Genomic DNA, 22,250 nt, shown 5'->3' with positions numbered 1-22,250 from the left:
GGTGGACCATGGCAATTGGTTAATTTGAGAACAAATGAAACAAAGCCCAAGAAAAAGGAAAAAAAAATTGCATTTTTATATCCAAAAATTATAATTTTATGCCCTCCCCAACACAAGCTATTTATTTTCTTTCCAGAATATCTATGTTTATCAGTGGCATTTTGGATCTGTGTCAGCTCCCAATCCAAGCCCTAGCTAAGCTTGCTGCCTCAACTTGGAAGGGATCTCAACTTTGAGACTCTGAGGCCAAGGGCATGGCAGGTCACTAGGGATTTAAGGACTGAGGAGGTGGTTACTTGGGTCATCTTTGGAAACAGAACATCTATTCCATCCATCACTTTTCATTAAGTCCAGCCCCTATGTGATGGCAGAAATATAATACTCAATTAAAAAAATCTATTGTTGATTATGTAATCAATTTCTAATTAATTTCACACTGTTTGAGTTAGGCTGATAATTTCCAAAGAGAGAAGGGTACAAACAAAATGTTGGTGGGACTGGGAAATCCTTACTAGTATATGACAACATGAAGTTTAATTTGTTGCAAGTGTGATAAAAGATCATGTCCAGAAGGAAATGACCTTCTCTTTCACAGGGACACAGATTGAAGACTTCTCTTTATATGGTACAGGTAGATGAAGGGGAGAGCTCGTTTACAAAGCCATGTCTAACCATGCAGAATATTCACTAAGGAATGGGGAAAATTGTCATTTTAGACTATTACCAACACATATACACATGTATGTATGTGTATGTCTAACATATATATAAAACTGAGATGGGGTACCTGGTTGGAGCAGCTGGTTAAGAGTCCAGCTCTTTTTTTTTTTTTTTTTTTTTTTTTAGTTTTTTCAGTGTTCCAAGATTCATTGTTTTATGCATCACACCCTGTGCTCCATGCAATAGGTGCCCTCCTTAATACTCACCACCAGGTTCACCCAACCCCCCACCCCCTTCCCCTCCAAAACCCGCAGTTTTTTTCTCAGAGTCCACAGTCTCATGGTTTGTCTCCTCTTGATTTGGGCTCAGGTCATGATCTCAGGGACCTGAGATTCAGCACTGCATGGGACTCCTCACTCCACAGGGAGTCTGCTTGAGGATTCTCTCCTCCTTTGTCTCCTCCCTCCCCCTCACGTTCTATCTCCTTTACTCTAAAATAAATAAACAAATCTTTAAAAAACCTGAGATAGATATTATTTAGTCTGAGAAAATTCCCCAATGTGTGCTAATTTCACACCCCAGAATTTTAAAGTTGTCCCTTCTTCATTTGGTTAACTCCTCTCTTCAATTATATCTTTTAGTGTGGTGGCTAGTTTTCCTCTCCTACACAAATATCTAGGTTTCATATTTCTGCTATTCTAGACAGATTTTTTTCTCTAAAAACAAAACCATTTCTTTCTTTCTTCCTTCCTTCTCCCTCATTCCCTCCCTTTCTCTCTTCTATCTTTTCATTTTTCTTTCTTCTCCTTCCTTCCTTCCTTCGTCTCTCTTTTTCTCTCTCTCTTTCTTTCTTTCTTTCTTTCTTTTTAGCTTTCTTTTTCTTTCTCTATTTATTGGACTAGTATTCATATGGCTATAATAATTTGGGACAAGTGAAGAAAAGAAGTCTATAAACTGCCTCTCTCCTCCAAAATTCTGTATAAATAATCAATAAGAATCTAAGATTCTTGATGCCACTGACCTTATCTGTGTTGTTTACTGCTATATTCCAGGTCCTAGAATGATGCCTGGCATACAGAAGTCACTTGATAAATAACCTCTTGATTTACTGGATTACTAAAAATCACATGGCAATTCTTTCCCCAAATTATCTTTTTACTTTTTTTTTTCCTACTTTTTTTTTTTAATTTTATTTTTTATAAACATATAATATATTTTTTTCCCCAGGGGTACAGGTCTGTGAATCGCCAGGTTTACACACTTCACAGCACTCACCATAGCACATACCCTCCCCAATGTCCATAATAACCCCACCCTCCCTCTCCCAACCCCCCTCCCCCCAGCAACCCTCAGTTTGTTTTGTGAGATTAAGAGTCACTTATGGTTTCTCAATTCTTTCCATGTGCTCTGTGAAACAACTTTTTCACTAGAACAAATTGTCCTATATTCCCAGAGTCTACACTGCTTAGACCGTCTTTTTTTTTTTTTTAAACAAAATTAAACCATATGTTGAGAACACTAATTCCCATTCTCCAGTCACCATGGAATTGGGATTCTCCCTGTCACCCATCCTAGGCCTAGATGACTGTTCTTTCCATTCATCAGTAAAACCTGGCCCTTCTGAGGGCTTTATCCTCATTGACCTCTCTCTTTTGCCAGCAGTGTCAGCCTCTTGCTCTCTCCTCCCCTCATTCACATACATTAGCTCCTGGATTGAAGTCACACTCTCCAGCCAGGGATCCATGTAGATGATGAACCTTGTACCCAGTCCTACACTCCTTTGTTGTCCTTAATGTGTAAAACTTTGACTTCACTATTCTTCACCAAACCACTCATAGTTATGCTCAGTGCAGTTCAGAGGCTGCACTTTGTGTCTTATTATCTCCTATGGCAATACACCCTCCTTTGAAGTGCAAAACCCCATTCATTTATTCTAAGCCAACAATTTATTATCCTTTAATCTCACACTTGTGTTCTCACTATAATGTCCTCCAAACACAAAGGGACTACTGGATTCCTTATCCTTTCATTTTAGTCCCAGTTTTTCAGTCATATCTTGGATTGACCTTCTTCCCCATCCAGGGAAAAATAAGATCATCAGGTAGTACAACACTCATTACCCGGCATTATTTACTTTGAAAAAAAATTCTTACTTTTTGCTTTAATGAAAATCATGACAATTCCTGTACAACAGAGTGCCTGCTTTCAGATACTGTCAAAAATAAATTCAAGCCAGGCATAAAACCTTACTGAGTTTGTCCAGCCATGAGAGCCAGCCACTCTTCTCTTTTTTTGGAATTGCATGCCAGAGACTCACTTCTCCAGATGGAGTTGGCCTTGGCATGAACCACATTACTTACTTTATCTTCTTTTTGCTATCGGGGGCCCTTCTAGTTTTTGATCCTGTAGAAGTTGTTTGGAAAAAATTTTCATTATTTATAAATTATTCTTAAGACCATATGAATTTGCTTAATTAGATCTTGTAAATCCTCTACAACTCCTCCTATTGTCCAATCTCTACTTTTAACCTTGTATGTTTGAGGGCAGGAGTAGGTCATCCTACCTTTTCTCTTAGTGAGCTATATATAATTTCCTTATTGATTCATCTTTTAAAAATAGCAAATTATCCATTTTGAATACCTCTGCAGATGAAACTTTTTTTAAAAGTAAATATGGCTTTATTCCCTCTGTTGAGAGCTATTATAGTAGTAGAACTTACCCCATTCTGATACCATGAAAAAGCAGCAGAGTTCCCTTCCTTGAATTCTAAAACTAATCATACTGCATTTTTCCAACTCTGAGAGAAGGATTCCTTTTCTATCAAACATTTTGGCTCTGCAGGATTGATTAAACAAATTTAAATATTATTAGAAAGCTGTACCTTTTTCTTTACAAAGTATGTATCCTCCCTTATATCTATATTTTATCATTTTTTTTAATGTCAAATCTGTTTAAATCCTTTCCCAGCTGGTGGGTTTCATATCCCAATGAACATCTCAATTATGATTTTCTTAAGACTGAGAAGGTAAACATTTTCAAAGAAGTATAAACAACTGTCCTCTCAGAAATTGTTAATTCAGTAATATACCAGAAATCCTTTCAGAGTCCAATTATTTTCTCTCCTTTTAGTACCAGTTATTTTTATTGAGATATTAATATTTCTCAATAAATTAGATTTGGATCTTCTGATTTGGGCATTTTCTCCCCCAGTAGCACATAAATTATTTGAGAGCAGGAATTAGGCTCTATTTATAAGATTTGTATGTCAGCCTCTGGGCCTCATACAGTGCATGCTAAGATGTAAACACTCAATACCTCTTTTTTTTTTTTTTTTTTTGACAGACAGAGATCACGAGTAGGCAGAGAGGCAGGCAGAGAGAGAGAAGGATGCAGGCTCCCTGCTAAGCAGAGAGCCCGATGCGGAGCTCGATCTTAGGACCCCGGGATCATGACCTGAGCTTAAGGCAGAGGCTTTAACCCACTGAGCCCCCCAGGCGCCCCTACACTCAATACCTCTTTGTTGACTCTATCGGTCAATGAGGAACCCATGCCCAATGTTGTACTTTTACTTTACTGAATTCTGAAAAGCGTGAGGAACAGTATGAGGCATTGTTCATCAAGAACAAAAGCTATGTGTTTACAACTCACCTGAACACTATACTAAGAAGGGTTATACAGCTGAAAAAGACTCAACCCCTGCCCACATGAAGCTGACCCTTTTGTAAGGAGGAATGTAAACAAAGAGAAAAAAATCAGTTGTTAGGTGTTAGATATCCGACAGGATGACATTTTTGGCTCTGCCTAAAGAAAGGTAGCTGTGGAAGCAAAAGGCTTTGCTGGAATTTGAAGGCAGAGATGAGGAAGGCGTTCTGAGTGGAAGGGACAGAACCATACATAATGCAATAGGCGTGAGCCATAGCATGACCCCTTCAGGATTTGCACACAATTTGAAGGGACAACAGGGGCCAGTGATAAAAAAGGGAAAAAAAAAAAAAAAAAAAAAAAGATGTTGGTGGGGGGGGTAGATGGTAAGAAGGGTTTTTTTTACAATATTTAAGGAAATTTAAAACTTATGTTACATAATGGAGAACAACTTAGGAATTCTACCCAGAGGAGTGATGTGATTAGATTTGGGTTCTGGAGAGTATATTAATGGTCCTGTAGTTGGTGAATTTGAGAGTTGGACATTGTAAGTTTAGATCTCAGATAAGTTTTTATGGAACTATTCATCCTCGAGAATAACGACTGGGTCTCAGCCAAGGCAGTGGCAATGGGGCTGGAAAATAAACATTAGATTTAATATCTAGATGAAGATTTGGGGACTAAGTGAAGTCACATTACTGTTTAATTCTATTTACAGTGGATCTCAGCCACCATCCACTTTAACAGAGGGAGTGCTGTTCTGTCGCTGACGTGCTTTAAATACATCTGTGAACTTGTCTTCCTCTTGTTAACATGCTTTTTTTCCTGACTCTGTGTGTTTATGGGAGAGGGAAATTTGGGTAGATATTCACCCTGTGAGCTGTCCTCTTTCTTTTTCACTCTAAACCAGTGATGCCTGCCCCCTCCTTCTGGCATACGTTGCCCCAGGCACCCAAATACTGTTGCCAATTTGCTAGTCTTAGAGCCAAAAATCTGCCACCACCTTGAACACCACAACTTCCCCTGTTAGCTGCTCCCTGCTTGTGGAGGCCTTCGTGTCCAGGTGTGGATATTGAGGATTCTCTCTTCTCTCCTTCTGTCTTTGAGTGTGGGCTTGTGAGTTGTGTTTGTGAGTGTAGGTGTGTCTACTCTAAAAAGAAGAGAGCAAACTACATTTTCTCCTCTTTTGTTATAAATATCTAAGGGAGCTTCACATCAAAATCTGCCCCAGGTCCACGTCTTAGACGTTCTTTAGTGAGGTAGCATACGCTTGGGCTGCTATTCCTCAAGGGGCCACCTGCTGTCAAATGAAATTGAAAATCCCATTTCAGGGTCCCCAGCCTATAGTCCTCAGACCTTCTTGAATTATTCACCTAGGCAGGAGCAGAAGTCAGCCAATATCACAGTCAATGACAAAAGGTTGAAAACTTTTCCTCTAAGATCAAGAACAAGACAAGAGTGTCTACTCTCACCACTCTTATTCAACATAGTACTGGAAGTCCTAGGTAGAGCCATTAGTCAAGACAATGAAATAAAAGGATTCCAAATTAAAATGGAGAAGTACCATTATTGTTTTTTGCAGATGATACAATCTTCTGTATAGAAAATCTTAAAGCTCAACAAAAAAATATTGAAACTAATCAATGAATTCAGTAAAGTTGCAGAAAATAAAATCAATATACAGAAATCAGTTGCATTTCTATTAGTAACAATGAAACATCTGAAAAAGAAATAAAGAAAACTATCCCATTCAGAATAGCATCAAAAATTAAAATATTAAGACTAGATTTAACCAAAAATGAGAGATCTATACCATGAAAACTATGAAACTTTAATGAAAGACATTGAAGAAGACACAAATGAGAAGATATATCATGTTCATGGATCAGAATTACTGTTAAAATGTCTATACTTACTCAAATGGCATTACATTACATTTAATGTAATCCCTATCAATGTTCCATTGGCAATGTTCAACTGGAACACTGAAACTGATGTTCCAATTTTCACATTCTGTGAAGATGTGAAAAATGTGTCATTTTTCACAGAAATAGAAAAAAAAAAAAGTCCTGTAGTTCGGAACTACAAAAGACCCTGAATATCCAAGGAAGTCCTGAGCAAGAAGAAAAAAGCTGGAGGCCTCACATTTCCTGATTTCACACTATATTAACATGGGGCACCTTGGGGGCTCAGTCAGCTAAGCGGCAGCCTTCAGCTCAGGTCATGATCTCAAGGTCCTGGGATCCCGCATCAGGCTCCCTGCTCAGCAGGGAGTCTGCTTCTCCCTCTCCCTCTGCCTGCTGCTCCCCCTGCTTGTACTCTCTCTATGTGTCAGGTAAATAAATAATTAAAAAAAAAGATATTAAAATGTTGTAGTTATCAAAATAGTATGATACTGGCACAAAACCAGGCACATAGATCATCATCAGAACAAAATAGTGAGTCCAGAAATAAACCCACACATGTATGGCCAACTAATATTTGACCAGGAAGCCAAGAATACTTAATGGAAAATGGATAGTTTCTTCAACAAGTAGTGTTGGGAAAACTGGATAACCACATGCAGAAAAATGAAATACTTTTTTCTTACACCACTCATAAAAATTAACTTGAAGTGAATTAAAAACTTAAATATAAGACCTAATACTATAAAACCCCTAGAAGAAAATTGGAAAAGAATCTCCTTGTCATTGTTCTTGGCAATGATGTTTTTGGATGTAACACCAAAGCATAAGCAACAAGAGCAAAAAATCAACAAGTGGGACTACATCACACTAAAAAGCTTCTGCACAACAAAAGAAACAATGAAAAAATATGAAAAGAAAACCTATGGAATAGGAGAAAATATTTACACACCATATATTGAATAAGGGATTAATATCCAAACTACATGAGGAAATCTTACAATGCAATAACAAAAAAACAAGCACCTGGATTTAAAAGCAGGGGGGCAGAAGAACTGAATGGCATTTTTTAAAACAAGATACCCAAATAGCCACTAATCATCAGGGAAATGTAAATCAAACCTCACATCTGTTAAAATGGCTATCATCAAGAAGACAAAAGACAAGTCCTGGTAAGGCTGTTGAAAAAAGGAATATTTGTGAGCTACTGGTAGGAATGTAAATTGGTGCACTCACTATGGAAAACAATATGGAAGTCCTTCAAAAAATTAAAAATAGAACTACCATATGATCCAGAAATTCCACTGCTTGGTATATATCCAAAGAAAATGAAAACAGGATATTAAGCAGATACCTGCACTCCCACGTTTTTTGAAACATTACTCACATAAGCAAGATATGAAAACAACCTAAATGTCCACCAAAAAATGAATAGAAAAGAAGATGTGTTATATACACATATACAATGTAATATTATTCATCCATGAGAAAGAAAGAAAACCTGCTATTTACAACAACCTGGTTGGGTCTTGAAGGCATTATGCTAAGTGAAATGAATCAGACAGAAAAAGACAAATAACTGTATGATGTCCCTTATTTGTGGAATCTAAATAAGCCAAACTCTTAGAGTAGAATGGTGGTTACCAGGGGCTGGGAGGTGGGGCAATTGGGAAAATATTGGTCAAAGTGTACAAACTTGCAAATAGAAAATGAGTGACTTCTGAAGATCTAATGTATAGCACAATGATTATAGTTGACAATACTGTATTATATACTTCAAAGTTTGTAAAAGGCTAGAAATTTAAAGTTCTCACCATAAACAAAATGATGATTATGTGAGATAATAGAGGTGTTAGCTAATGTTATAGTGGTAATCACATTACTATATATAAATGTGTCAAATCAACGCATTGTACACCATAAATTTATACATTTTATGACAATAAATTTTAAAATATAATTGAGCAAAATACAGACAGTATAAAAAACTTGATAAAATTAAGATTATCAGACAATATTAATATTTTTATTGCAGAAAGTAATACGTCAAACAAAAATAAAAATATATGTGAGTATATATATTTAAAACTTACATCTGAATACTACTCTATATCCTGAAAAGTACCAATATAAATTATCTTAAGAGATTGAAACATTTGAAATAATTGAAAATGTGTTTGGCCACTCAGAAAATCTTAACAAAGACAAGAACATAGAGATATCACAAGCTGATTTAATAATAATGTGATAATATTAGGCATTAATAGAAGGAGTGTTATATAGTGGTTGTGAACATAAACTGGACAGTTATCCTACTCTTGTAGTAGAAAACTTGGAAATTTATGTATCTTCTCTTTACCTCAGTGTAATGATCACAATGTCAGGATCATAAGAGTTTCTACAACTTCGGGTTCTTTTGAGGATCAGATGATTCACCATATATAAAACACTTAGAACCATTATTGGCATGTGACATGTGCTAAATATATATTAGCTTAAAAATTAAGAAACATGCTCTGAAATAATAGTTGATTTAAAATAAAATTAAAGTTTAAAATATATTATTCAAAAAATAGAGAATACTTCAAAAACAATAAATGTGAAGCAGATATAGCTATAAAAATGAAAAATAAAACAGTTATTTTATTAAAGACAATGAAAATAAATGAACTAATTTTCTATTTTTAGAAATTAAATGTTGAGATATTAAAACAGAAGATAAGAGAAATTTTTATTAGAAAAAGACTAAAATTGCTGGCAAGGGTTGTGAAAAGGTACATTTTATAAGTGTGATAAATGTTTGCAATACCCATCTTTGAGAATGGGGAATATTTTTAACTAGTTGACCAAATGCTGTTTGCCATTGTCAAATACTTTAGTTGAGGACAGAAAGTAATAGTAATAATGACAATGATGATGTTGCCACCAAAAACATGGTCATACAGTCTTCCCCAGTATGAGTCAATAGTGCAGACACAGAGCTCATTCAATTTAGGGATGGACAGCTGTGGTGTATTTAAGGCTCTTAAGTAGAAGAATCTGAGAGTACTAGAGTGAAGAAATTTCTTAACAAGCTTCAGGGTGGGTGGCAAGGAAGTGAAACCAGGAGAATAAGGAGAAAAAAAAAAACAAAGTGGCAAAACCGATGATTATGTCGAAGTATAAGAACATAATCTTGTTGGGAAAGAAATAAGATTTGAAAAGAAAACAGATCTGTGTGCTTGAGACAAGTACAGATTGTAATCTTTCAAACATGGCCGCCGCACCAATGTATATCCAATCCCACATGCTGTCTTTACAACTCCAGTTTGGTATTCCTTCATTAGGAGGTGAAGGTTCTATTTCTCCTTGAAACTTAGGAGAACTTTGCAATTGCCTGGACCAATAGTGTGCAGTGGAAGTGATGCTGCATAAACTGAGACGCTAACTCACAAAAGGCAATAATGGTTTCCATCTGGCTTTCTCTGGAGACAAACCCTGTGGGACCCCTGAACTGACATGTAAGGAGCTCAGCTATCCTGAAGTTCCCATCTAGAGTGACCACGTGGAGAAATCCCATAAAGATAGGGATATGCCCAAGGAGTCCCAGGTGTTCAAGGCTTCCTAGTGCAGGAGCCAGTCAAGTTCTGAAGATGCTTTTGAGATCTTCCTTCTGAAATTAACTCCTGAGCCACAACTACACCGGCAAGCCTTTCCCAAAGTCCAGACCCACAGAAACAGTAAGTGAAGGTAAGTAATTATTATTGTTGTAAGACACTGATTATGGGATAATTTTTACATAGCATAGATTAAAAAAAAAAAAAAACCTGATGCATTGGAAATGTGGAGAAATAAAGAGGAAAAATAATACTCTGCAGGAAATGCTAACTGAATGACTCAAAAGGAAAATTTGTTCTGAGTATCTCAGCGAAGAAACACTCAGATTACGTGGAAAGCTTCAGATTCAGATATGATTAATCTCAGGCTCTATTTGTAGCAATTTACCTATTAGGAAAATATGAGCTTTGGAAATGAGCTTTACATCAACAGAGAAGTTGAATTTATTTAGAAATCTATAATGAGATGGAACAAATAAAAGCTGTTGGAAATTATTTTATGATAATTTCATTAAGTAGACAAAGTCCTTTCCAGGAAAGAATTAAAGGAAAGTAAACATATGATAATCTGCTTAAAATGATATAACATATTAACAGTTCCAGTGAGGCAGCACACAGACATAGAATACAGAGAGGGAAAAACAAGCAATAACACCACAGCAGGGGAAGAAAAATCTGACTTGAGGTGGGTGCTTCCAGTTGAGAGACCAAAGAGCTAGAGGGAAGAGCCAGGATTATATTATAGACATGACTCAAGCCTCATTTGATTTTTATTTGCCTTCAGGAAACATGTTTAAGGTGTAGAATAAGTGTAATCTAATATCTCCAATCCCTTCCTTGATCACACATCCTTCTCCAGACACTTTCTTGATTCTCTGCTTCTCTTTATAGGAAATTTCCTTGGAAGAGGAAATAACCAATTACCAGAATTTTTTTTTTTTTTACTTCCATTTTATCCTGAATGTACCCTGTCTCGGTTTTTGTTCCCAAATCCTATAAATACTTCTCTTATTATCATAGTCAATAATCTCCACATTGCTAAATTAATATTCTGTCTTAATTTTACTGGAACTATTAGTAGTGGATTACTCCCTTCTCCTGGAAACATTTCTCCTTGGCTTCAAGGATGTCCTGTTCTCATGGATTTCCTTTCACTCAATTCATTATTTCTTCCTAGTTCCTTATCATCATCCCAGACTCAGTTCAGTGCACCCAGGGCAAAGAACTAGCCTCCCAAATAGGCTTTCTGCTATCACCTTGACTCCCCATATGTTATTCTCCGCAGCAGCAGTTGGGATCCTTTTAAACAAAGTAAAGAAATCTGCTCGATACTCCCCAATGGCTCCTTATTTTATTCAAGTTGGAAAAAAAAAAATCAAAGTCCATACTGTAAGCTCACAAAGTCCCACCGTCTGTCTGACCTGATGTCGTATTACTCTCCCCCTTGCTCACTCTGCCCCAGCCACAGTGGCCTAATAGCTTATCTGTGAACATATCCATTAGTTACCTATCTCTCTCTGTCTGGGATCTCTCTCCACTTTTTCTGCTGTGTGTCTAGTCCCTTCACTTACTTATCCTATATAAAATAGTAATTCTTTTCTCTATAACTCTGGCATTTTGTGTCTCCTTTTTCCTGCCTTATTTTTCTTCTTAGATTTACAGGTACCTAAGATAGATGGTATTTAATTTTGATTTGTTTATTCTTATATTCCTCAACTAGAATATAAACTCTATGAAAGCAAAATCTAGGTCTCTTTAATTAGCTAGCTGTAAAACACGAGTTGTACCTGGAATGTAGTACATGTAAAGTTAATATTTGTTTAATGAATGAAAGAATATTAGACTAAATAAAGTTTAAAGAATAGAGTACTACCTAGACATAGTGTTGATATTTATATATGTGTTGATATTTATATATGGACATGGAAAGGTGTTCATGATGCATTGTTAATGGAACAAACCAAGTTATACAACAGTATGTAGCATATAATCTTAAATTATATATGGTGAACACTTATAATTATGCCTGGCAAATTTTTGAAAGTTGCACATCAAATCTCAACATCATTTATCTCTGGGAATGAAATTATACATTATTTTTATTTTCTTAGAATTTTCTATATTTTCTGAATTTTTACCAATGACTGTAGGTTTACTTGCATAATTACCAAAATCAGCTGAGTAGTTACTACATGCAAAAAAAAAAAAAAAAAGCATTACATGGACAAAGCATTTATTTTATGGGTTAGTCATAGAATTTTACTTATTTGGATTTCTATCTTAAAATTTATGGTTTGAAAAACCTGATTTTCTAAAAAAAATTTCCTTATTTATCTGAAAGAGACAGAGAGAGAAAGAAAATCACTACATGCTAGAGTGGGAGTGTCAGAGGGAGAAGGAGAGAGAATCTTTTAATCAGACTCTTCATTAACTGCCAGAGCCCAGTGTAGAGCTGGAATCCATGACCCTGAGATCATGACCTGAACTAAAACCAAGAGGCAGAGACTTAACTGACTGTGCCATTCAGGAGCCCCAAAAAGTCTTACTTAAAAAAAAAAAAATTCTTTAAATTCAAAAAGTGACTATAGTTTTAATGGAAATAGCTGAAAATTTAAATGGATACTTTCACCATGTTTTTTCATATTATTACCATCTAGAACTTATTAATATTTCTGTGTTATGTATGCTTTGAGAAATGATATGTAGGGTACATATGGATACATGTATATATGTAAAAAGACCTAGGAAATATAACCAAATATTCACATTAGTTACTCATCAGTGATAAAGTCATTGATTTTTCTTTACCTTTGTAATGACAAAAAAAATTAAAAAGATGCTATTAACATTTTATTGTACAAATGTATATATAAATCTAACAATGATGTTTTAAAAAAGAAAGCAAAACAAAGAAAATACACCAAAAGGTAAACAGTAAATATCTCTTGGTAGCCTAAATATACATATTTTCATTTGTTATTTTTCAAATGCTATACATAAGCACCAAATATTTTACAATGGAAAAAAAATTACCTTGAGAAGAAAAAGAAGATAATTTAAACAATATAAATCTGTTTCCAGCAGACTTAAAATGATATCGAAAATAATATGTCCTTATATATTATTGTAAGACATCTCTCCCATGGGATGTCCAGAGCCTTTCTTCAATACTTCCCTGGGAGAATTATTCTTACAAAAATCATCCATAATCCAACAAAAAGCATTCATCCACTACCCCCAATCATTCATGTCTCTGGAGGACAGTGACTGCACTGTGGATGACCTCATTTCAAAGGCTACTATATCCTATAACAAAAGGAAAAACTATGTTGAATTTAAAAAAAATCTATAGGACTTTGAGATGATCTGGTAATAAGTGGTTCCCTCTCCATTAATAATAAATTTGCCAAATCAGAAGGCACATAGCATCTTCCCACCACGATGGTAAGAATGTGCAACAGAATCTAATATTACCATGAAATGGGAAACAGAGAGCACATGCAAAGGTAGGAAAACAAAATTTTCTACAGTTGGTCTTGATTATGTTTTTAAAAGTGTCACTAATTCCTGAAAATCTGACCCCACTAATAGAAGTTATACAACAGTTCAAAGCCAGATATAGAACTATTTTCAGTTAGCCATATTAGCTGCTTCATAGACAAAACCTTCTATAGCATACCTTTGACCCTTACGATTAGCCCAATTATATGTGATGTTCTAGTATAAAATTTAATTATTTGTGTCAAAGGATATTATTACATTAGAGTTGGAATGTTTTCTTGGAACTTGAAAGAAATTATCTACCAAAACCTAAACTATAAAATCAATAAAACACAACCATGGAAAGAAAACATCTGTTTCACTGAAAAAGTTATCACTGTGTCCAGATTGGGCTGCCATGATTAAATAGATTAATTTACCCAAGGAAGGCAAGAATATAATCTCCTTAACCCAAACACTTCATCTACCAACTTTTCGCTATTGGCATGCCTTCATGAAGTAAATATATTGGGTACAAGCTAGGTTTCTTTTTATGAATAAATAAATTGGCAGTATGATTAATGTTTCTATGATCTTTTTTTATGTTAGTGAACTCCTAAAGGTTGAATCCACTCTTGATCCAATTAGACTGAGAGCCAGACCGTGTACAGCAGAAATTCCCCAAGGTAACGCTGTCTTGCAGAGCTGTCTTGGATACAGCAGGCTCTTTTCCAGTGACATACAGACCATAGGAACTCTTGCTTCATCCTAATGTTTAACTTCTTCAACGATAGAGTTATATAAAATATATAGAGCACATACTTATGAGATGAGTGCCTCAGTAAGTGGCTTCTCCAGGATTTTTCCTTCTCTCCATCCCCTCTTTCATCTCAAAGGGTCACCAGATCCCATAAATTTTCAAATTGTTTAGTATTTTGGATCTACCATCTCCTCTTCATTGTCAATACTTTTTAGTTCATCCATTACCATGTCTCTCCTGAACTACTGAAATAACCTCAAAACTGGCAATCATCCTTGTTCCCAAACTATCCTCCATAGCACTTCTCAAGCACTTTTTAAAAACATCAACCTGGTTGCTTCTTGTTTCAAATTCAACAAAAGCTTCCATTTTCTTTTTGGATAAACTCTAGTCTCCTTGGTAAGGTATAAAAGGCTGCCCATAATCTGGTCATTTCTCTTTTCCTCTCCACCCTCCATGAGTTTCAAAGATAATAGTTCATCTTAGTCCCCCAAACATACCTCAAGGTTGTCTCTATGCTCTTTCTCAGTTTCTTCTCTCAATCCTGGGTGCCCTGTCTCCTAAATCATGGCCATCTCCCATCAGTTTGTTAGTGAGGAGACCAGTGAGCAGTTCATGGCAAGGTGACTAAGTACATCATCATGCTGACTTAATTTTTGTTTTCTGGTGAAGATCTCCAGTAAAAGACAGTGAGTCTCTTATCCATCCCCCCCATTTGCTGCATAATGTCTTCCTTTATTACTAAGCATCTTAGAACCTTATTTATAGACCTTATAATCAAGGAACTCATCACCAGATATATGTGTTAGATTTTATTTCTCTCTTCCAGATATGAGCATCTTACAAAATATTAAGTGGACAAATATTGAAACAATGCAGGAGTTGTTGGGGAGAAGTCAAATGTCATTAATCAGAAAGTAGTTGCCTTATGTTCCAAAATGTCTTCTAACAAATGTTTAATATATAGAAGTTTAACTGATTTACTATATTTTTATTTTTTCAACAATTTTGTGCTCACTTCGGGAGCACATATACTATATTTTCTCAACAATTTTTTTCTTTCTTTTTTATACTTAGTTTCATCTGCACCTTATTTTACCTAAATGACACTAGGGACCATTCTTTATTTTTGGTTTTGCACAGAACTGTGGATATAGTAGGCTTTTAGTAAATGTTTATTGAATACAAATCCTGGTATCTTTTGCCCGGTGACAAGGTACAAGGCTGAGCGCATTTCATTTAATTGTTAGAAGAATGGATTCTTTATGTGAAAATAATTTAACAAATGAGATCACTGAATTTTGAATAAGAGTTCTGGAATCTTTTGATATCTCAATGACAGCTGTGAATGGTGATGGCAAAAGCCAATTAACAGAGCTTGGGCCTTCCCACCCAAATTCAACCAGAGCAGCTCTCCTTTCTTTTTCATTTATTTATCAATAGCAGTTTATTTAAAACATAAGACACTTTTTAAAATCTCACACCATTGTTGTAAACTACTGAAGCTGATGATTTTATCATTTACTTTCACCTACAAAATGTTCTGATTCAGTAGCCAGTTTCCAAGCAATTAATGGATTTGCAAGTACCCATGTTGGTATATGTTTGTTTGTTTTTACATTTCATTAAGGTTTATTAATCTGGAGTGTCTATAAATTTGCTTGGGACAAAGCCGTATTCCATTTTTAGTAAACTCTAATTGAAATTCAGTACTTCTTGTGCTGTCTTTTTCACCAGTAGAAATGACAGATTGTTTTATATGACATTGCATTTATAGAAAATATCTCAAGTTAGCATTTATGGTTGTCAGTAAACTGAAATTACAGTATTATTAGAAACCACCCCCACGAATTTTTGTATTTACTGTTAAAAATTTTTGCTTTCTTATAAATTTGTGTGTGTTTTTTTAAAGATTTATTTATTTATCTTAGAGAAGAAGTTGTACAGGTGAGCAAACACCTGAGCAGAAGGAGGGGTAGAGAGAGAGGAGAAGGAGAGAAGCAGATTTCCCACTGAGCATGGAGGTAGAGATAGAGCTTGATCCCAAGACCCTGAGATCATGACCCAACGGGAAATCAGGAGTTGGTCACCCAAAAGACTGAGCCACCCTGGCACCCCTCTCACAAATTTGTTTTAAAATATATTTTGGTGACTATATTTCAATATGATTACTTTCTTTTGTAATCCTTTAAAACAAAATGTGTACCTGTAAAAATATTCTCTAAGAAGAGAGTTCTATGGAGGAAGGGAACTAATAACAAAAAGAAATGCTTCAAACCTCTGCTTCAGATTATGACACAGCTGATTCTTACTATGGGATGAGTAGGTAGATTGGCACAGATGTTTTCTCTACCCGTAAGCATTAGACCTCAGCAGCTGTACCCATTCGGCCAAGATTAGCATCATTCACTGTGTATCTTAACATTTAGCTTTTGGGTATCATTTCATTCTAGAAGTCATAGCTGGATCACCCTTTCTTGAGCAAGAAATTGTGTTTTGGTATTCTTTTCCTTTGTTTCATTAGTTTATTTTTCTTGTGGTTGCCCTGCTTTAATTCAAAATTTAGATGCTTTGATGAGATTGTTTTTTTTTTTTTTTCCTGCCCAGATCCCTTCACTTGACTTCTCATACCTTGACTTTCCTTGGTGATGCACCCCCTCTCCTACTATCAGTTTCTGTGGTTGGAATAGGACCAGTCCCACCTGTATCTGTGATGCTAGATACTTGGTACAGTTCCACTTGGTGAGATGGAAGGGCATAAGACTGATGTGACTCAAATCTAGAATTTTACTATGAAAAGAATCACACTACCAGCTCTGGCTTTGAAGAGAGCAGGAGTATGCCAAGGGCTTGATGGTCCTCTTCCCTTCTAGGGGAAAGAAGCTGCCTGAGAATGGAGTGGACACAGAAGGAAACAGCTAAGAAACATGGCGGGGTTGGGGTAAACACTCAGGCCCTAAAACAAGGTTAAAACATGCCCGAAGTCAATTCTAGCCCTGGACTCTTCAACTATGGGAGCCTGTTAAAGGAGGTCATTGAGAGGACATGACCTCCAATTGACCGGGGAGATCTGAAACTAGGCAATAGGAAGCTCCTCACCCCTCCCTCTCCTTGGAATGCAGTTTACGTTTACCACTCCCACCACAGGAGATGTTTCAAGGATGCAGCACTGAGAGAGGACTGTGCGATGGAGATCCTCTGAGCCACAGACATGACAGAATCCAGGTAGGAGTTCCATGTGAACATGATATTCTAGCAGGTGATGCTGAGATCTACTCATCTTGAGGCTTCTGGAGAAAAGCCTCATGTGTAAGTTCCCTTGCTTATTAAACCTACTGCCTATCAGTCTGCAGTGCCCTGTCTCTTTCTTGGGCTCTCCTTGCAGTCCCTGTTGGGTGTGGGGGAGGCAGTTTGTGAACCAACAGAGCCACTGAATCTCTCTATAGCTTTAGCCAACTTTAGGTGGCCTACATCAAAAAGAACAATAATCTCAGTAAAGTTTATAATACAAGTTTAGGAAGTCGGTATCTTTAAAAGATTTCATTTATTTGAGAGATGGATTGAGCAAGAGAGAGAGAGAAAATGCATGAGCAGGGGGAGGGAGTGGGAGAACCAGGCACCCCACTGAGCAGGGAGCCCGACGTGGGGCTTGGTCCTAGGACCCTGGGATCATGACCTGAGCCTAGGGCAGATGCTTAACCAACTGGGCCACCCAGGTGCCCATAACTCAGTATCTTTACAAGGAAATAATTAAATAATTGTATGGCATAATTCTTTTGTTAAATAATTAAGTCACTGTAGTATAATAGGCATTTGTTGATCGCTGATATAAGTCCCATATGCATACTTAATGTATGTGGCAACTATGGATACAATCAGAACATTCTACAGAGGAGTAAGTAAATATAAACACCTTCCAGGACAAAGTTGTTTATATTTATAGAGAAAAGCAAATTTCAACTTGTTGGACTCCCAAGTCTGTCTTTCCGTTATGCATTCTGAAACCGAAATACGTTGTAACTTCTCTCTAGTGAAAAATAAACATGAGCAGTTGGAAACAACACTTCTTCTATTGTATCACTATGGACACAAAATGCTTCTGTCTCATCTCAAGATAGTAGTTTATCCACACCTGTGTTTTCCTGATTTCTTGCCGAAACAGTGTTGTGTATTTCCAAGGATCCATAACAGAAAGGTCTCAGGTGTTTTAAAAGTGGAAGCCTCATGATGGTCCAGTGGAGCTGACATGTTCTAGGGTCTTGTGAGGAAGAATACGATGAAATACAAGGTAAATCCAATCCATCCAGGCTACTATAACGAAAATCAATAGTCTGGTAGCTTATAAACCACTGAAATCTATTTCTCACAGATCTGGAGACCAGAAGTCCAACATCAAGATGCCAGCATGGTTACATCCTCGAGGACCCTCTTCTTGGGTTGTAACTGGTGTCCTCCACGTGGGCCCCCACAGGGGGAAGAAACAAAGGGATCTCTCTGCAGCCTCTTTTATAAGACTTTATTATCTTTTACAATCTCACTCAGGAGGATTCCACCCTGACATCTTAAGCACCTCCCAAAGGCTCTGCCTGTGCATATAATCATTTTATTGGGTCAGATATTCAACTTAAGAACTTGTGCAGAGACATAAATATTCAGAACATAACAATGTCTCTCACTGAAGCTAGGAGAAAAACAGTTTTCAAGTGATGAACACAAGTGGACGCTTACCTTCCCAGGGGAGCCAGGAATTTCTGCACCGTTACAAGGAGTCGTTTCTTTTTTTTTTTTTTTTAAGATTTTATTTATTTGACAGAGAGAGATCACAAGTAGGCAGAGAGGCAAGCAGAGAGAGAGATAGAAGGAAGCAGGCTCCCTGCTTGACTCGAGCAGAGAGCCCGATGTGGGACTCGATCCCAGGACCCTGAGATCATGACCTGAGCTGAAGGCAGAGCCTTAACCCACTGAGCCACCCAGGTGCCCCTACAAGGAGTCGTTTCTTACACTGTCACTGTCTCTGGTGGGTTTGGGGAATTGCAGCTGAAGCAGTACAATTTGAAAGTACACTGGAGTGTGTGGCACATGGAGAAACATTTTCTTGTTGGGGAAGATGAAGCACACTGGTTTGATTCCAGTGGAACTTGAATTCCCCACATATCTACCTCGCTGCTTATCACTTTTCTCCTTTTCCATATTCTCAGAGGACATAAAATTGCTGTAATGAGGCTAATTAATGAAGTAGAAACTAGGGATACTTAAGCATCTAGGAAGTTTCTGGGATACAGTTGGGAGCCTTTTACACAGTTTAGCATTCTAGTTAAAGGGAAAATAAAACGTTTCTCATAAATGTGCTGAGCATGTATCATTTCTTAGTATCTGGCTTGTGGGCTTTTTTGGAAGCCTAATATCCGACATTAGTATGCTCAGAAGAAAATAATTGAATTTGGACATAATTAGGAAAGTTCACAGCTCAGGAAGGATTGGTGAGGAGATGGTGACAAAGGAAGCTGACTTGAATCAATAATGCTCTCAGGAAGCAAGAGCAGAAGTGGAAGCCTTATCTGGACAGTTACTGTTAAGAAGTGGTTGGAGTGAACACGTCTGCCTTTCTTCCAGGTGAATATCCCCAAGTTGTCCAGCATGATGGTCTTCATTTTCTTTGGTAAGTGAATCATTCTTCTAGTTTACCTGGATCATGAACTGAAAGCTATCTTATCTGACTTACCTGTTGATTAAACTAATGGGCTTATAGTAAGAAGTATCAATTACAAATGTATACTTTAAGGTAGTTTATAACTGTTTCAAAAATGCACACTTATTATTGTAGAAAACACATTCCTGTATTGCAGGAATCACATTAATCTCTTAGGTTGTTTCTATCTTATTGTGTAAGATAATCCAGTTACTTGGAGTTATTTATTAGGATTTATGGAATTCACATATATACTAGAGCCTTTGAGAAATGAAACCTTCCAGTATCTATAAGTTATAAGATGACAAATTTCAAATTATCTATTTTTCTTTGAAATTAAATTAAAAGGAGATTAATTTATCATTTAGTTCCCCTAATTTTAAAGCATTAATATTTACAAAGTAGGAGTCCTTTTGTAGGATAAAACAACATCCCATTGGATGCTTCACATTTCAGTCAATTTTTGTGAGCTAGAGATAAGGTTTGGATTTATCCCTCTTGTGTTGGATAGTGTGAATGTATTGTAAGATGTTGATAGAAAATAATTCATTTATACTCAAAGTAGAACCCACAAAGATCTACTTACTACATGTGTTATTGGGGAAACTACTATATTTTCTTCAGAATTTAGTAGCATCTATAAAATGAATTCAGGAAAAGAGATAATTATGATTATAGCTGAATATTAATATTCCATTCATTAAAACAAAGCCAGTATAGTTTTTGCTTACTCTACACTAATAGATATTGATGAATAAAAACATAATTGTGGGCATGAAAATGAAGAGGGTTATTTCAAATTATGTTGAACATAAAAGGAGAGTCAAATCAAGTGAAAAAAATTAAGGGAAGAAGGAATGGAATCTTTTATATATCTTCAGTTTTTTTTTTCTTTAGTTTAAATAATATTCATTAGCCCGAAATTTTGCTTCTTGTATTTATTTTAATATTTCCTTATTTCTATTCTTAGGTATAAAGACAAATCTCAGAAACTTTAACTTTTGTAGATAAGGCAACAATAAAACAGAACACACAAAATACATTGCAACCTCATTATGGCCCCAGTTGAAAAAGCAAGGATGGCCACTTGTTTTCAAGTTTCACTTCTAAATTAACCTTGACATTAGGTTGCATGAAGGAAGGAAATGACTTCTAATATTGTTAGGGTCAAAATTGTACTATTTGGTAGGTTTAACCAGTATTCCTCATGCTTGTTTAACATCGTCTAAGTAGGTCTTGTGATGTGGGAAAGTTTTATAGCCAAAGAAATGTGGGACATAGTGAATTTTTAAAATAGAACATGTATTATCATGATAAGCCTTAAGAGGGTGATATTATGTACAGTATTCTTCATCTTACTATTTTAAAACAGAACTTGTTTTTCACTGAGCATTTCAAGAGAATCTTTGAAAATTCCTGGATTAAATATGTGACTACAAATCATAGTAAGGAATGACTAAAATTTTGGAAAGCTAAAGTTATTTTCATTCTTTTGGGCCAGATCACTGAGATGGTTTTCCTAGTAGATTCAGTATTTCATCCAAATAGAAGGTGTGGAAAATCATGTAAAATAAACAGTCAAGTGGAACTTAAATTTTTAAACATGGAAGAAAATGAAATAAATTTGGGAAAGATAATACGTAGAAAACATTAACCATCACTAGACTGAGGTACTGGTAATGTTTTGATGGTATATTCAGAACACTATCACCTATAAGTTTTCTGAGGGAACTATTCACAAAATGTAATGATCAATGTCAAATAAAATTCTTGTTTCTTATGAGTTGAGTTTTTGACACAACATACCAGAGGGTCTTTCATAGCTGAATTCAAATAAATGACTTTGGGCCAAAATCGAAGGGGCTCTCTTTCTCTTTCTTTAGGCTTGCTAACCTAGGACAGGATTTTGGTTAGGTGAGGTTATCCATGAACACATGAAAAAACAGAAGGCTGATATGTCAATTTCCACTGTAGCCCTCAACAAGGAAAAATTGTGACTGAACCATACCCTTGGGCCTAATCTCCAAATGCAGTGACCCAGCAAATAGTACATATGATCCTATGAGTTGTCTTGGATTCTCCTTAAGAGAAGAGGTTTGGAAGAGATAAGATAAAGACAACATTATAGGTTTTACTTGAAGCTTATAAAACTCTGCATTATCACAAGTGATTCATAATTAACATCTTTTTAAAAATCCAAATAATTTGTCTCTGAAACATATTAAGGTCTCTTGATTATAGTTAATATATTATCTCTATAACTCAATTGCAGTTCCCATATTTTTCTATGGATTGATTAAGCACGTGTCAGTTTGTATGCTTGTAGAATCAATTCAGGTAATTTGAACAATATACTAAATTAGCATTGCTACTTTCTGGAAAACTAACTGGAAACTTCTCTTCTACCCAAAATAACTTGTAAACATCTGGAAGGTATTATTTTTATTATAGTGTCAATTACTTATTTATAACTCATTCTTAACTTTTAAAGTTGGTTTAAGTCAATATACATAGATAAT

The sequence above is a fragment of the Lontra canadensis genome, unplaced genomic scaffold, assembly GCF_010015895.1.
Source record: "Lontra canadensis isolate GAN:19392208 unplaced genomic scaffold, GSC_riverotter_1.0 scaffold27, whole genome shotgun sequence".
In the NCBI taxonomy this organism is placed as follows: domain Eukaryota; kingdom Metazoa; phylum Chordata; class Mammalia; order Carnivora; family Mustelidae; genus Lontra; species Lontra canadensis.
This window is presented reverse-complemented; position numbering follows the sequence as displayed.